The sequence below is a fragment of the Lagopus leucura genome, unplaced genomic scaffold (assembly GCF_019238085.1).
Source record: "Lagopus leucura isolate 7727_CA_CO unplaced genomic scaffold, USGS_WTPT01 Super-Scaffold_100024, whole genome shotgun sequence".
In the NCBI taxonomy this organism is placed as follows: domain Eukaryota; kingdom Metazoa; phylum Chordata; class Aves; order Galliformes; family Phasianidae; genus Lagopus; species Lagopus leucura.
The window spans coordinates 398,340-406,648 of NW_024962276.1; the positions used below are offsets into that span (position 1 = coordinate 398,340).

The window sequence follows — 8,309 nt, forward strand, 5'->3', positions numbered from 1 at the left end:
AATAAAAAAAAAAAAAGGAAAGAAAGCAAATCTATTCCAATGCCCCAACACCTTTTTATGTAGATTGGAACCTTTGTTCAAAACCTGTCATTTGACAGCAAGGCTTCCCAGAACCCAATGCATGTGTCGCTGCCTAAGCACACAGTTGCTTTGGTTTGGTTTGTGATACTGAGCAGTTTGCACAGATCTGGAATATCTTTTCATGCAGTTTCCTTATCAGTGGATTCCATCTCTTTGGAAAGACTTCATGCAAACATGGAGCAAGCATAGACACAGAAAAATAAACAATTAAAAGAATCCATCTCAGTATCTTCCCATATCCAGGCTTCTGGGGACTCCTCAGCATTCTCAGTATCAGTCACCAGACGCTTCTTCTGCAGGACAAGAAAACCCATGTGTTAACAAAGCAGAAAAGGACATGCCATAGCTGTCTTTGTGATTCGTTTCCATGGGTTAAGCTGGAAAGGAGGGCCCAACAGCTCAGGCATTGCCTTTGCAGTGAGCAGCAGATTGCTCTGGACATCCCTCCCTGCCGACAGCTGCCTGCAGCCCAACAAGCCTTTCTTCTTCTGGCACTATGAGGGTGGCATTTATGGAAGCACCTTGTCACACCTTCAATCTGATGATGCCACAGCCCTGTGGAGAACGTGACTTAACATCCTCAGGGGAAGTGGGGGCAGAGCTCAGCTGGGATTGTCTGCGCTGTTAATGATTGCAGAGATTTGTACTTGCTCGCAGGCAGGAACTGTCTGCTCTTTGAGGCTGACACCTTGCTCGGTACTTTCCTCCATCCACTTTGACCTCCAGGCTCTGAGGTCCAGCTTTGGGATCCTGCTGCAGTTCACAAAGGAGTCAGGATATCTGTTGGCCTGGAAGATATTTCTTGACACTTTGTTGTCACATATTATTCGTGACAAGGAGATTTGGGCCAGTGAAGAGCGCTGCTGGGAAGTGAAAACCCCTCTGTTCTTCCACCAAAACCTGCAGGAGACATAAGAATGGCACAGCAGATTATTTTCCTCTTGGCTTCTTCTCATTCAAGATCCCTGCAACATTATTTCCCATTAGAAGCAACATATTCTTTTTTCCAAGGCAAATTTTCCAGCTACTCAAAGCATTCACCACCACTTCAGCAGACACTGGACATCTCCTCTCTTACCTGTCCCCATCCCGTGTGCTCCTGAACTGCGTGCCAATGAGACAAGCCATGAGAGGCCGAGTCCCAATCCTTCCTCCATCCACAAAGGGCTCTGCAAGTGCCCCAACCCAAACGTCACTGTTCCTTGGTGTCCCATACAGCCGCATGAACTTCTTTGCCACACGGTCATTCTTCAGTGCTCGACCAAGTGACTTCACATCACAGGGCTGGGGGAGCCCACAGAATTTTCTCCAGGAGCCATAGCCTGCAAGTTGTTGCATATCAGAGCAAAGAGAGGTCAGCAACACTTCCCCTCCCTGGAAAATTTTTCCTCTCTTTCCCAAATCTGGATGCAGGTAGGTTCCCAAATCTTTCTAAATTATTCTATATTGCAGTCAATGCCGTTGTCTTTCTGCTGCGCCAGAGCCATTTTCTACAGGTGGAAGAGGAACACTGGATGTTGTCAACTGGCTCATTTTTGTGCACAGCAAAGAGCTGGAAATTCGCTAGACCTCAACTGGTGGAATGACTGCATCCTGGTGGACAGGGCAGCAGAAATTGGTGTACAGTTCAGTTCTCTCTGTGTCTTACCAAATGACTGCTTAAGGAGAGGAAAAGCCAACAGAGAACTCATGCATTCTCCTTCCTGCCAGACCCAAGAACTAGAAATTCAGGATTCTGCACACCAGTGTTCCCAGAGAGAGCATGGAAAATCAAAGCCTCCAATTGAGAGAGAGGCAGAGCAAACCCAGCAACACCTGACCACACATCTGCATCTCATGCAAAGCCTCCGTCTCGACTTAAATCCCGTGTATCTGAAGCTCCTCAGCACTGTTTCAAAGTGAATCTCATTGCAGCTCCCAGGGTGTCAATGGCACAGCAGCTGCAGGCACTTGCATCAGCCTAATAATGCTGTTAGGCAACAGCACACCCTCGATCCAGTTGTACCAACAACCTGTTTCTCAAGACCATCCTGCAATGCCACTGCACTTGTTTTTCATGTTGCAGGGCCTCATGAGTGGCTTTGACATGCTTTTCTCTTTTTTTTTTCTTTTTTTTTTTCCTGTGACGCAGTCTTTGGAGATAAAATAGAGTGGGATTTTCTTTTTCACATTCTGCAATGTGCTTTTCTGAGAGGAGTTTCAGCCAAGCACGGGAAGGAGATGTTTCCCAGTGTTCAATTCCACAAGTGCCTGATTTTCACTTGTTTTCCTTTGGAAGCTCTTCTGCCACAGTCAGCTTACCTGGGAGGCCATGATCTCTGCCACGCTGCATGTTAAGAGCTAAATCAAGCCTGATCCTTTCAACCTGCTCAGAGAGGTGATCCCAGAGCTTGTCCACCATCATCTGAGTCTGTGTCATCAGCTGGGCCCTGCTGGCCATCAGGTTCCACAGGAAGGGGTCGATGCCACCTGCAGTGAATCCACAACGGCTGGTGAGCAATGTAGGATGGAAAGCACATGGGGAAAAGGCTCCAAGAGAGCAGAGCATGGCCTAGGGCTCATTACAGGCTTCCAGTGCAGGAGAGTCCATTTTCCAGCACATAAAACATTAAAAAAAAAATACCGCAGTTCTTAGAAACTACAGCAATTAAACAACCGGACTGCATACACCTTAATAAGATGGGTGGCATTTGACTGCAGAAAACAGCTGTGTTGGGAAAAGTCTGCCTGCTGATAAAGGTGAGTGAATACAACTAATGCAAACTGCTTTTAAGTTTGGCTGAAGCAGGAGCTCATCCAGAGTGGGCAGGAAAGGCAGAACAAAATAAAGTTACACCCCAGAAGTGCAGGATGGTTTACACGGGTTAGTGGGCAATGTTGGCAGTAGGTGGCAGTTGGACTGGATGATTTTTTCCAACCTTAACAACCCTGTGCTTCCAGTGATTTCAACACAGGACTTACCTCCTTTCACAACATGGCAGACACCAAAAGAGGTTTTGCTGAGTTGCAATCCGGGATATGTGGGCTCAGAAGTTTTGTTTAATCGGCCCACAAACAGGGGAATTGAAGCATGAGCAAAACGAAAGGCCAGAGTGAAGACACTGGACATGCGAGGATCCACCCAGTCCTTGTAGCCCTTGTAGGAAGGAATCCATCTCTGTAAATCTCTTCTCAGAAGAAGAGGCAGGTAGTCCCTGTAGGTTATAATCTAAAGGGAAACAGAGGAAGTGTGAATGATTAATTGCTTCTTCGTCAAAGTAATGGGAGAGCTGTCGCTCACATCTATGGCGCTGACACGGATGATACAAACTCCTGTGGGAAGTTGTGTTTGTCCATACAGCAGAGGTTTCATGTGTCTTGGGGATGTTAAGGAGGGAAAAATGCAACTCAAAAAAAAACCATCACCCAATGGAAACCTCTCACTCGCAAAGCCTGACAGGACACCTACGAGACCACAGCACATGGCAGCAGAGCTGGAGGGTGACATGGTGATACCTGGATCATGGCACCCACAGTCTTCCGCGCCTCCTTATAGAGCTTCTCCCCATTCCAGTGTGGATTCAATCTTTTCAGCTCTCCAGCCAGGCACTTGTGCTCCTGTACAAAGAGCGTGTGCTTGCACGCCAGCTCCAGCATCTCACTTGCTCGAGAGTCACCTAAGGGCATCACAAGTGCACTTACTTGTACTGCCCAAGGACTGCAGAGGTCCAGTGGAAAGCCATTTCCTGCTGAAGCAGGGGTGTTTTGACTATTGAGTCAAGACAAATGTGATTGTGCTGAGCATCACAAAGAGAGATGGCCAAGAAATGGGGAAGCTTTTTGTTTTGGAGGCTAGGAGGGGCAACTTGAGGCGATCACTAGAAGTAGTCCTCCAGGTTCCCATAGAAGAGAGACTCACAGCTCAAGGGAGAAGTGAAAATGGGCAGAGGGATGTCCAGACGGCCAAGGGAGGTCTGTAGGTCAGAAGGTGTCCTTCAAACCAGCAGAAACCATGGACTAAACAAGAGGGCAGTCACGATCAAGTTCGTTGGAAAGTTAAAATAAAAGCAAAACAGCTCACAGCTTAAAGGAATAAGTTACAAAAGCATCATGACCAAATATTAAACCCAACTTCAAACACCCAGGACAGGAAACCTGAGAGTGAGCAGGTGATGATGGAATAGAGGGGCACTCAGAGAGGAGTAAATGCGTGTCATTTAGTTCTGCAGTGAACAGAGGGATTTGCTCACGCATTCAGCACAGAGCCCCTTTCACTACGATCAAAGCCTGCCTGTGAGCGGCTGCGGAAGGACAGACAAAACGAGCACTGTGGCTCCTCCAGCAGGCGGCACCCAGCCGGCGCTGCCAAAGGAGCTCCGGTCCAAAATCGCTGAGCCCTGTTGGGCAGCAGCACGTGGACCCCTTCCTCAGCTCTCAGGAACCGGAAAGACCCAAACAAACGCTGACTTTTCAATGGAGTCTTGAAAATCACCCCCAGCTGAGCTGGTGTGAGCAAGGTAACCACAGAGGATCAGCGTGTTGGCACGTGCCGGTTCTGCTGAGTTTGGGATGTCTCCCAGAGCAGGAAAAGGGCTTCCCTTCTTGTCCCCTTGACACATTCTTTTATCGTAGCACCATCCTCTCGTGGAGGAGCACAGGGGAATGTCACTTAGGGTCATCATGCTCGCAGCCGTGCCGAGGATGCTCGCTGGAGTGGCAGTCTGCACCTCCATCATGTCATTGATCATTTGTGTTCAAGAAAGGTTCACATGTCGCACCGAGGGATGTGGTTTAGTGGGAATATTGGTGACAGGCGGACGGGACGATGGGGATCTTAGAGCTCTTTTCCAAGCCTGGTGATTCTATGATACTATGAAAGCATTTAAAGCTGTGGTCACATCTGATATATAATTAGATGCCAAGCTTGTGCAAAAGGGGAATGAGCTTCTAGCATTAAGCCGTCTTCTTCCTTTCCTCTCTTCTTCCTTTTTATCTCCACCGCTGATTGCTAGCAGTCACAGCCAGCCAAGTGTTAGCAATTCTTTCCCTACGGAAGGAGCCTCCAGAATGCATCACCAGTGCCTGCAAATGTTCCTGCAGGAGGTCAGGACTGCCACCTCCTGGGGACAGCGCTGCTCAGCACGGCACGGGCTGCTCTGGTTGGGTGAGCAGGATTGGATCCCGGACCTCCTCAGCCCCTTCCCCTTCCTCGCCCCATAGATCCCCACATCTCCCCACAGCGGCACTGCTCCCAGCAGAGTGATGCCCCGACCTGTGACATTGAAGTCCCCTTTCACGACCCAGCACAGCTTCTCCTTCAGCAGGGTCAGGGTGGTTCCCATGTAATCCGCAGCCCGGATGGCAGCCGTGTCCCTGCCCTGGGCTGCTTGAAATATCTCAGGAGCTCTATGGGGTTCAAGGCATCGTTCTCCAGGTTCTTCTTTATGCCGCGAGGGAGAACAAAGCAACTTCTACGGGACTGAGATGCGCCCAAGTCACGGTTGGGTCCTGCGGGTCACAGGCTGAGCTCAGGCAGCATGGAGCTCCTGGGTGTTATTTGAACTGCTAACAGAGCAGCCATCGCAGCCTGCTGTAGGGAATTTTAGTGCTGGGCTCGATGATCTCTGGAGTTCCCTTCCAATTCCCAGTTCTGTGATTCTGTGATCTCACAGCCTGCACAGCAGCTGCAGGAGGCTGTGCTGCTCCTGACAGCCCCAGCAGAGGAGCAGGGCTGAAATCTCCTCAGTTTCCCAGCTCCATCTGCCAGAAAATGGCTGAGCTCATGATTGTCCTTGAGGCAATCCAACTTCATTCTGAGGACTCCAACTGAAAAAATGCCTACAGGTGCACGTTTCCATCCAGAGGTCCCAAACTCTCCATGTCACCCTACCTTAACCTGCAGCCCTGAAGAGCTCTCAGATGGACAGGTTCTGAGGGGCTTTTGCAGGATGGCTGCAGAAGTAGGAGGTTTATGGGTTGGTAGGAAGCCATACGGTCTCACAGCACAGTGGCTAAAGCTGGTCAGATCCCTCAGAATTCTAACCTCAGCCCACAGTGGTTTGCTCCCTCTGAGCATAGCAGCAAAGAAAGTGAATGGAAACCTCAGCAAGTGTCTGAAAGGGAGATTGGAGGTGTTCAAAGCCAACATGAACGAGGATTTGGGCAACCTGATCTAGTGGGTTGCAACCAGCCCCATGGCAGTGGTGGGAGCTGAACGGCTTTGAGGTCTCTTCCAACCTGAGCCATTCAGTGACTCTAAAGAAAGGCTGGGCAACTCCGGAACATGACAGAGAAGACCAGAGTGTGGCTGTGGCTCACACACATGAGAGCTGTGCCCAACCCCAATGCTCACCCATCACGTGTGTCCTCGTAGGCACGAGCTGCCTGGCCTCATTCACACTGCTCAGCAGGAACGCATCCGGCAGCTTCTCAGGCAAATCTCACTGGGGAAAGGAGAGAGCAGAGGTGAGAGTGCTTCCCTGTGCTGCAGAGGGCTTCACTTTGCACCTCCAGGGCCAGAGCTACTGGCATTGCAATGCCAATACATCTGTGTATAAACAAGTTTCTCTGGGGCACATAACACAGTTCCTTTGGGGTTTGCCCATCATTGGCTGGCTGTAGCTACAGAACATGGGGGAAGCCCCTACAGTGCTTCTCTGAGTGGGATCACCTCCAGGGGAACAGAAAGCTTCAGAAATCAACACAAAGGGGACAAAAATCTCCAAATTCACCCAATATTCTTTGAACTGTCATCTCTGACGGACCAGGAGTTGATTTGAATTGGGCTGGGAGGACTGCTGAACCTTGGGGATGGAGCTGCTCTGAGATCTGAGCTCTCCTTTAGCGTGGTTTTAGGAAATCAGACAGGAAATTCACTGAAAAAACCTGAGTGTCAGCATTGCTGGCCCTATAGATACAAACTGATTACTCTTCTCACTGTTTGGGACTCAGCTGCTTACAAGAGTTCAGGTTCTCTTAGACTTAACTTTATTCTTTTTCCTATTCAAACATGAAGGCCCCTGTTCTGCAAAACCTGAGAAAGAGACAATACCATAGGAAGAAGATACAGATTCCAGGAACAGGATGAGCATCACCAGCAACACCAGGAAGCAGGTTTCTGCCTTCATCCCTGCAAAGAAAGGTAAGAAATGAGGAAAATCAAGAAGCCATGCATCCGACCATGAATGGTGCAGACGGAACACATTAGGGGAGCACACAAAGTGGCTCCTTCCCAATGCAATGCTCCCCTACTGTGTGCACTGCCCAGCAAGACCTTCCCATGCAGCAGCAGCAGCATCTTCCACGAAAGCAAAAGCGAGTGTGCAACGGATCAGATTCTCACCTGCTGTCTTCTTCTGTCCTCACTGTGCCTCTGTGGCCACGCTTTTATCTGCAGCAGGTTGTTATCTGATGTGGGATATCTGAGCCATGGGGAACTGCCCCCCGGATTGGTGGGGCCAAAGCAGAGCAGCACCTGCTGCCCAGCCCAGCTCCCAGCAGGGGCTCCTGTGTGCCCCACAAATGGTCCTGCACACCCGCCGGGACGAGGCAGAACCCTGCAATGGTTTGGGGGTCATGGGATGCCTGATGGGAATAGATTCCTCTCCCTGTCGTCATCCTTTACTGCTCTTAAAGGCTGAAAAAGTCTCAGGAGTGGAGGTGTCAGCTCCAGGGGAGATCTGCTCATCACTCCCCATCTCAGCTCCCCAACCTGTCCTGCTCTTTCTCCCTGCTGTGGTCTGGATGGGCTCACAAATGCCATTCCTTGTGCTTTATGCTTCCCTGCACAGACAGAAGCAGCAGGAGAGGAACCTGGCTGATGGTCTGACCACCACCAGCCTCCAGCAACAGATCCTGAGCTCTGGGCAGCTCAGGTTGGGGTTTTCTCTTGCCCAAATTGCCCCTGTGCTCTTGGGAGCTCACTGGACAGCCCTTCCCTTGCACAAAGTCCCTCTCCCTGAGTGCAAACCCAGCTGCTGGACCAATCCCACTGTCTTCCAGCTGTGCTAACACTACAGGGAACTGGGATTCTGCTGGACCTGGTGAATAATGTTCTTCAGCCAGATGAGGTGAGAAGAAGCACAGGAGATGCTTACCAGCTCTTCCTCCTAAATGGGACTCCAGCTTGCTGCACTGTGTTCATCCCATAACAGAAACTCCTCAGTTCAGCAGCACAGACTGAGACCAGGGCGGCTTCAGTGAACGTCTGAACTCCTCCCTGCACGGGGCATTCAGGAACCACAGCGTTG

General features: G+C 50.1%; 1 pseudogene; it reads right to left on the reverse strand.

Annotated features, from left to right (window-relative positions):
• Positions 1–245: 245 nt before the first annotated feature.
• LOC122184739 lies at positions 246–7,822 on the reverse strand (annotated as a pseudogene).
• Between the last annotated feature and the right edge of the window lie 487 nt (positions 7,823–8,309).